The sequence below is a fragment of the Symphalangus syndactylus genome, chromosome 7 (genome assembly GCF_028878055.3).
Source record: "Symphalangus syndactylus isolate Jambi chromosome 7, NHGRI_mSymSyn1-v2.1_pri, whole genome shotgun sequence".
In the NCBI taxonomy this organism is placed as follows: Eukaryota; Metazoa; Chordata; class Mammalia; order Primates; family Hylobatidae; genus Symphalangus; species Symphalangus syndactylus.
This window is the reverse complement of record NC_072429.2, coordinates 135,225,587-135,233,816: the sequence shown is the minus strand read 5'-3', so window position 1 is coordinate 135,233,816 and position 8,230 is coordinate 135,225,587. Positions and strand designations below refer to the sequence as shown.

Genomic DNA, 8,230 nt, shown 5'->3' with positions numbered 1-8,230 from the left:
ATTTTCTTCCTCACACCTGACGCATATACTTTCTGCTCCCCAGCTCCTTCAGCTGTACTCACTCTTTGTTAAGTCCCACAATTACCATTGTTCCTGGCCCAGACTTCAATCCAGCCTCCCACATTATTCTGGATACCACACCTGACCCCCATGACTGCATCTCTCTGATCCACCTGACATTCACCCCATTTCCCCATATTTCCTTCTTTCCTGTTCCTCACCCTGATCACACTTGGTTTATTGATGGCAGTTCCACCAGGCCTAATCGCCACACACCAGCAAAGGCAGGCTATGCTATAGTACAAGCCACTAGCCCGCCTCTTAGAACCTCTCATTTCCTTTCCATCGTGGAAATCTATCCTCAAGGAAACAACTTCTCAGTCTTCCATCTGCTATTCTACTACTTCTCAGGGATTACTCAGGTCCCCTCCCTTCCCTACACATCAAGCTTGAAGATTTGCCCCCACCCAGGACTGGCAAATTAGCTTTACTCAACATGCCCCGAGTCAGATAACTAAAATACCTCTTAGTCTAAGTAGACACTTTCACTAGATAAGTAGAGGCCTTTCCTACAGGGTCTGAGAAGGCCACCACAGTCATTTCTTCCCTTCTGTCAGACATAATTCCTCAGTTTAGCCTTCCCACCTCTATACAGTCTGATAACAGACCAGCCTTTATTAGTCAAATCAGCCAAGCAGTTTTTCAGGCTCCTAGTATTCAGTGAAACCTTTATATCCCTTACGGTCCTCTGTCTTCAAGAAAAGTAGAACGGACTAAAGGTCTTTTAAAAACACACCTCACCAAGCTCAGCCACCAACTTAAAAAGGACTGGATAATACTTTTACCACTTTCCCTTCTCAGAAGTCAGACCTGTCCTCAGAATGCTACAGGGTACAGCCCATTTGAGCTCCTGTATAGATGCTCCTTTTTATTAGGTCCCAGTCTCATTCCAGACACCAGACTAACTTAGACTGTGCCCCCCAAAAAACTTGTCATCCCTATTATCTTCTGTCTAGTCATGCTCCTATTCACCGTTCTCAACTACTCATACATGCCCTGATCTTGTTTACACTGCCGGTTTACACTGTTTCTCCAAGCCAGCACAGCTGATATCTCCTGGTGCTATCCCCAAATCGCCACTCTTAACTCTTGAAGTAAATAAATAATCTTTGCTGACAGGACTATGCTGAATTTCCTTAGGCACTCTCTAATCAGATGTCCTAGGTCCTCCCAATTCTTAGAGCTTTAACACCTGTTTTTCTCCTCTTACTCCATTTAGTTTTTCAATTCATACAAAACCGTATCCAGCACCAAATTTCATGCGCGTCCATGTGAAGAGACCACCAAACAGGCTTTGTGTGAGCAATAAAGCTTTTAATCACCTGGGTGCAGGTGGGCTGGGTCCGAAAAGAGACTCAGCAAAGGAAGATAGGGGTGGGGCCGTTTTACAGGATTTGGGTAGGTAAAGGAAAAAGGGGGGTTGTTCTCTGGCAGGTAGGAGTGGGGGTCACAAGGTACTCAGTAGGGGAGCTTTTGAGCCAGGATGAGCCAGAAGAAGGAATTTCACAAGACAATGTCATCAGTTAAGGCAGGAACAGGCCATTTTCACTTCTTTTGTGGTGGAATGTCATCAGTTAAGGCAGGAACCGGCAATCTGGATGTGTATGTGCAGGTCACAGGGGATACGATGGCTTAGCTTGGGCTCAGAGGCCTGACAGTTATGACAACACCTTTTTCCAGGAAATGCGGAGGTGAGAATAAAGAACGTTCTTCAGAGAATGTATGTGAGAAAATTAGTACTGCTCTCAGAGTGATGCCTATTGATGGTGTCATAGATGAGAAAACAGGAGCCATGAAAGCAGTTCCACACGCTCAGACAGGAAAATGGTGCAGTGAAAATGAAGACATCATTGAGATTTTTTCAAATAGGCACCCAGGCCAACATGGTCATTCTCGGAGGCCACATTTGCCTCTTGGCCAGTTCCAATGATCAGCATTGATGCTTCCTATAAGCAATTATCCAGGCTGGGGGACTTGCCTCAGTCAATAACTGGAGTGCAGGGAGCTCCAGCACGGTTATTCACACAGAAGTACTCACAATATACTCTTGCTCCAACTCACAGACCACATGGCCTGAATTGGAGCAATAAGCCCTCTGCAAAGCTGGCCCAGGGCTGTTGAGCAAATTGCAGAGCTGATCTCTCAGCATTAAGAGAAGCCCATTAACACAACAGAGCTACTGTGGCTGTCAGAACCACTGGGTGCCTGGCCATGCCTGTGCGCTCTGCTGAGCCTGGCTGTCAGGGAGCTGGCGATGCCTTTGAGATAGATTAAAGTTAAGTTGTATGACTCCACTCACTCCAACTTCTCGAGAAAAGGAGCTTTATGCAGGCTAGGTGCACATAATAGGAATCATTCAATGGCTTTGCAGCTTCTCTTTGGTGCATCATTAGACTGTCCCAGAAAATGTACTAAATAGGAAAGAGATTCAGAATAATAAAAATCAGTATGGCTCAGGAATCAGCCAATCTTAATGAGTGCAGCCCATTGACCTACTGGTGCAGCTTCCCCTACAATGAAGGCAGGGGAGAAACTCCCAGGAGACAACATAAGTAACCCTCAGCCTGACCTGGTACAAAATGGTCAGTGGTAAGATAAACAACGTGACACTTATGTACAATCTGCTCCCTATTTTCTGGACTCGCGTTCATATTGTCTTTTTCGGTGTGGACTCTAGAACCTGTCTCCCTCATACATCTTCTGCAATACACTCTAAATGCTCTAAGTGTCCATCAGCATCTTCCCCCAAAACACTCTGACTGCACCCTCTACAATCAGAAAATGAACCACCTACCCCCAGCATATTGCCTTCTCTTCCTCAATATCCACCTTTTACAGCCCTATCCTTCTGGATATGGGGAAGTTTTAGGCCCGATTCTCCTGGTTGAGAAACGCCTCCAAAACATTGAGAATTTTTCTCTCTTTTATCTATTTTCCTACTTCTCATTGCTGTTTCTTTCTATTTTCGTCATATCCCTTCACTTTGCTGTAATAAGATGCTGCGTAAAAAGGATGACTTTCTCCTGCCTGTCTTTCCAGGCCCTTATTTATCTGCTGGTTTGCTGCTCTCCTCACCCTAAGCTGCATCTTGATTGTGTTGAATAAAGGCAAAGACGCTAAGAGTCTCCAGAGCAGTGAAGGAGACACTGTGCTTCTGAAGTTGTTTTTTTTCTTTTTTTTTTTTTAAGCTACATTGGTACCCAAACATTTCTAGGGTGTTGTGACTGTGGAAGCTGCATCTTTTTTTTCTCTTCTTACTAATCCAAGCCAAACACTCCTTCTGTTTGCCTTTTAATTTGCATCTGTAAAAAAGATAAATTGTAGTTCACAATTTCTGAAAAGTGGGTGAAAAAAGACATTTTAATAAAGTGAGATCATAGAAGTAAATCACAGCTCCTAAGGACCTTCAGAATCAGGTGAAAATGATCTTTGCTATACAACTTTATTGTGTGTTTTCGTTTCCAGCATTTTCCACCAGTGATATCCTGGAAACTTATGGCTGGAACTCAAAATGGGTTCATAGACCTGTCATGCCCATTTACCTTCTGGGCTCATGTCTGTTACATAGACAGAGCAATAGGAGTATTTAGCAAACATGCATTAATGGTAATTTTGCATCTTTCACATTACTTTCTGACAGAAACTATCCACTCAAACCACATGGACTATTCTTTCCTTAGGAACTGTCTTCTCAATCCAGATTTAGCTACTTAACTGGATCTCAGTAAATTAATTCAGAGTCAATTCATGCATCTCATAGAGAACATAGTTTTGTCATTTTGTAGTTATATGATGTGTTTAATTCCAATGATGTTTTCAAGTATAATAAGATCATTTTATTCTGAAGATCTAGGTTATAAGCTTTTTCTTAAACACACATATTTCTTCAAAGATTGAAAGGCTGAAGAGTTACAACTGATGAAATTTAAAAGAATATGTTGTGGAATGTTGAAACATTTTGAGGACAAGAATAGAACTTTGAAGGGGACAATTTAAGTGAGACATCTGGCTTTGAATGAATAAGTCCTTGAACGTCTAATTTGAAAATGCCAACCAATGTTCCTGTGAAGTGAGCACAGATTTTGAAAGTAGTAAGTCCTGGAGATGAAACCTATCCTTGACCTTGAAAAACAGGTGGCTTAACTTACCCAAAACTTTAAATTTTTAAGGTATAAAACAAGGTAATCATCTACAGTAGATACAGTTACTGTGAAAATCAGAGCCACATATAAAGCTGGATCACTCAAAGTCCAGTCAAGAAATAAAACCCAGTGAGTATTTCACATAGAGAGGATCAAGCACACAAAAATGGTTACACAAGTGTTGGAAAACTGATAGAGCAAAGATGAAAATCAATGACTACAGAAAGCCGTGACTTTCCTTAGATTGAAGGAAGAAGAGAGAAGAATGCATGTTGCCTGAAACTGGAAGCAAAGAGTGGGGCGCATTTGGGGGCTGGTACCGAGACTGCTAAGAAGAAAAAGCAAACCCAGAATGTCCTTCGCTCCAAATGCTTGATTCTACTTTCCGTTCTACTGATTGGAGGAAGACGATGAAAATGTCATCGTTGCAGTTAAGACACTGCTATCAGGCTGTCTGGATTCAAATCCAACTCAGACACTTTCTCGTCCTGTATCTTTGAACAAGCCATGAGACCTCTTTGTTCTTCAGCTCTGCTTCAGTAAAAGGGGATAATAACACTACCCATCTCGTAGGGTTGGTCTCAGCATTCGGTGAACCAGTCTATGTAATAGGTGTAAGGCCTGACACTTAGGAAGAGGAATATGGCATTTGCTAATGTCGCCAGCATTATTATCATTACTCTTATCTTTTAACATTGTGACCATAGAAGTTCCTTTCCTACCATAGAAACCTGGAAGATTATAAAGTAAATATTGTGTCTTTTCACTGAGTGCTTATCTGTTTTGTGATTTGCTGTTCCCAACTTGACTATTAGCTCATGAGAGCAATAATCATTTCGTTTCATTACAAAGATGTCCCTGGCATGTGGCACTGTGCCTGGTGTATGAGGTGAATTCATTTAATGCCTGACCATTTAATGCCTGAACAAAATATGTGGCAGCTCCTAATTTCTGGATTGGGGAGCTGAATGGACAATGTGACAGTCCTTCATACAGAGCCACTCTGAGGGAGATCAGGGAAACCCTGGCATATGAGTTTATGAAACTGAATGAAGTTGCCCAAGAAAAATGTATAAAATGAGAAAAATGTAATTTTTTTAGCATTTACTTTATGTCAGGCATTGTTCTAGGCATTGAGGGAAAAGCTGGGAAATGGAAGAAGACAAAAGCCCATGATCTCCCAGAGTTTACATGGGTGAGCGGGGACATTTTGACATTAGACATGATAAGGGAGTAAATCACGTAGACGATTTAGGGTAAAGTAAATGCTGCAGCAGAAGCTGAAATTTGAAATATGGTTATCAGCACAGGCCTAACTGAGGACATTTGAAGAAAAAGTTGGAGGAAGTGAGGAAGTGAGCCATATGGATATCCATGAGAATATTCCAAGAAGATGAAGAAATAGCAAATGTGAATGCACTGAAATAGAAGCTTGTTTGATGTGTTCTAGGAGGAACAAGAAGGCTGTGTGGCCACAGCAGAGTAAGCAAGGAACAAAGTCGTAGAGGATGAAGTCAGGTTAGTGACTGGGTTACACTGAGAACAAACTTCACTGTGAGTGACATGTGGGCATGGGAAAGGCTGAACAGAGGAATGTCCTAATAGGACTCACATTTCAAAACGACTACTTCGCCTGGTGAGTTCTTAGCAGCACTCAGGGCAAGGGTGGCTGCAGGGAGAGCAACTAGGAAGTAAATGTAGTAATTAAGGTACGAGAGAAACACTGGCTTCGACCACAGTGGCAGCCGAGCAGGTTGTAAGAAGCAAGTCCGTTTTGGGCAGATAAGAAGGCAAAGCCACGCCAAAAGGGTTTTCTCAGTGCTTAGATGTGGGACTATAAAAAAGTAAATTTTTAAAAATCAAGAATTTTTCAGAGGTTTCTGACCCCAAATGCTAAAAAATTGAGTTGCCTTTATTGTGTAAGAAGCAGGGTTGTGTGAAAAGCGGGAACTTCCCCAGCCATCAAACACACTGATACTTAAGGGATGGACAAAGGAAGACAAGCTGATAAAGACACTAAAAAGGAGGAGCCTGAGAAAAAAGATAAAACAAATAATGAAATATATTTCTACTGAGAGCAAGAAAGTGAATGATACTTCACTTCTGAAGGGGGAAGGTGGAATATTAATGGCATTTTCTGAGACTATACCATTTAGCCTAAGGGTGAGACAATGAGTTTGTCTCAAATAAGCAGAATAAGTTTTTCTTACAGAAAAGAACCAAGGGTTGCTTGGCAGAAGGGCAAGCCTTGAATACTGTATTGTGCAAAAGAAAAAGTGAAGAACAAATAATTTAAACTGTATTACCCTTATACTGTAGGGATCTATCCCCTCGGGATTGTAATATGGTCAGTGCTGGCTCATGCTTTGTCTCTGTAGGATGATGAGAAGTATCAAGACTGCACACAAGGAAAATCTTTACAGGAAGAAAAAAGACAAGATAAGTACACTAGTTTTCTATTGCTTTTGTAACAAATTACCATAAACAAGTTACAAAAAATCCCACAGATTTTTTTTTGCTGTCCAGTTCTGGAGTTCAGAAACCCAAACTGGGTTTTACTGCACTAAAATGAAGGTATCTAAAGGGCTATACCCCTTCTGAAGTCTCTAGGGAAAATCACTTCCTTGACTTTTTCACTTCTGGAGGCTCCTTGCATTTCTAGGCTCATGGCCCCTTTCCTCCATCTCTAAGTCAGCAGCAGCCCCTGCTTTCTTTTGCATGGTTTCTCTCTGTCCTTAAAATTGGCCCCAGATTTCATACAGAATATCTGAATGAAACAAAGGCAAAGCTTTAGTGGTGAGCATGAGATGGGAAGTCTTTTCTTCATAATTGTCATAACAGAAAGAAACTGTACGCATTATCTACCTGGTAGGACCTTGACCTCTTTAAGAACCAGGGATGAGTTGACAGGAAAGGAAAGTGGAGTGTAAACCAGTGCTTCAAAACCAGCAGCTGCCACAAACTAGTGACCTTTCAGTGTCCTGCCGACTTCCACTCTCTTGCTTCCAGCAGGAGTTAGAATCTAACATTTCTTTACAATGCCCTCTCTAACTTCTTGGACTCAAGGTAAGTGAATAAAAAAAACTAAAGGAATTAACAGGGAAGTCAGTCGCTGCCATGGAGAGTGCAGAGGCATGGTTGTCTAGGGTGTGGTTAGTGAATCTATACGAAGTCTAGTCCTCGTGTTAGTGAGAGAGTTTGGCAGAATGGAGAAAGTGTGGACCCTTGGGTTAAACAGGTCATAGTAGGAATCCCAGGCAGTCTTTCTACGTATGTTGTCTTTGGCAAGTCACTTACCTCCTTGAGTCTTAATTCTTTTATTCATAAGGTTAAGAAAATAATACCTCTTTCAGAGGGTTGCTGTGAATATAAAGGAAATAAGTTACATTAGGAACCCAGCGGAATGTATGACATATGGTGGATACTTGATATTAGCATGCCCTCCTTAATGATGGAGTTGAGCAGAATCAGACAGGGTCAATTTGAGTTTTGAGGGTAAAGGGGAAGGTAGTTAGGACAAATATGTTAAGGGGGAACAGGACACTGACAGCAGTGCATGGACAGGATAAATGCAACTACAGTGATTGGGATTCTCCCAGAGTTCTCTTTGGATGAGCAAAATGGCACCCAAAGGAAACACCTATTGGGAAGCACAGAAGGGGCAGTTCCAGGCATAGGGCTGAGATATTGGGCCATGCCAGTACATTATATGGAGCAGACGTTACTTGAGTGACTTAAATACTAAGCAGTGCTTACCTCCCACTCTGCAAAGCAGTAAGTGAGTAGAAAGTATATAGAAGAAGGAGAAGCAAAGAAGGATGCAAAGGAGGAAGAAAAAGAATAGGAGTCAGAGATAGAGTATAAAGTAAAGGAGAGTATGTTTAAAATGAAAATATGTTTTAAAAGTGCTTTTTTGCAGTACATGCTACATACATAGTAGCAAGCCACTATGTATGTGAGTTATTGATATTGGCTGACATCACTGTGGTTGTTAAGTGAACACACAGTTCACACCCAGGCCTGCCTGC

General features: G+C 41.8%; 1 long non-coding RNA gene across 1 annotated transcript; it reads right to left on the bottom strand.

Annotated features, from left to right (window-relative positions):
* Positions 1–3,220: 3,220 nt before the first annotated feature.
* On the bottom strand, positions 3,221–7,944 carry LOC129485864 (uncharacterized). The gene is made up of 2 exons (XR_008658797.2): positions 6,509–7,944; positions 3,221–3,362 (listed from the first exon to the last, which is right to left on the bottom strand). It is a non-coding gene; the product is annotated as an uncharacterized lncRNA (long non-coding RNA).
* Between the last annotated feature and the right edge of the window lie 286 nt (positions 7,945–8,230).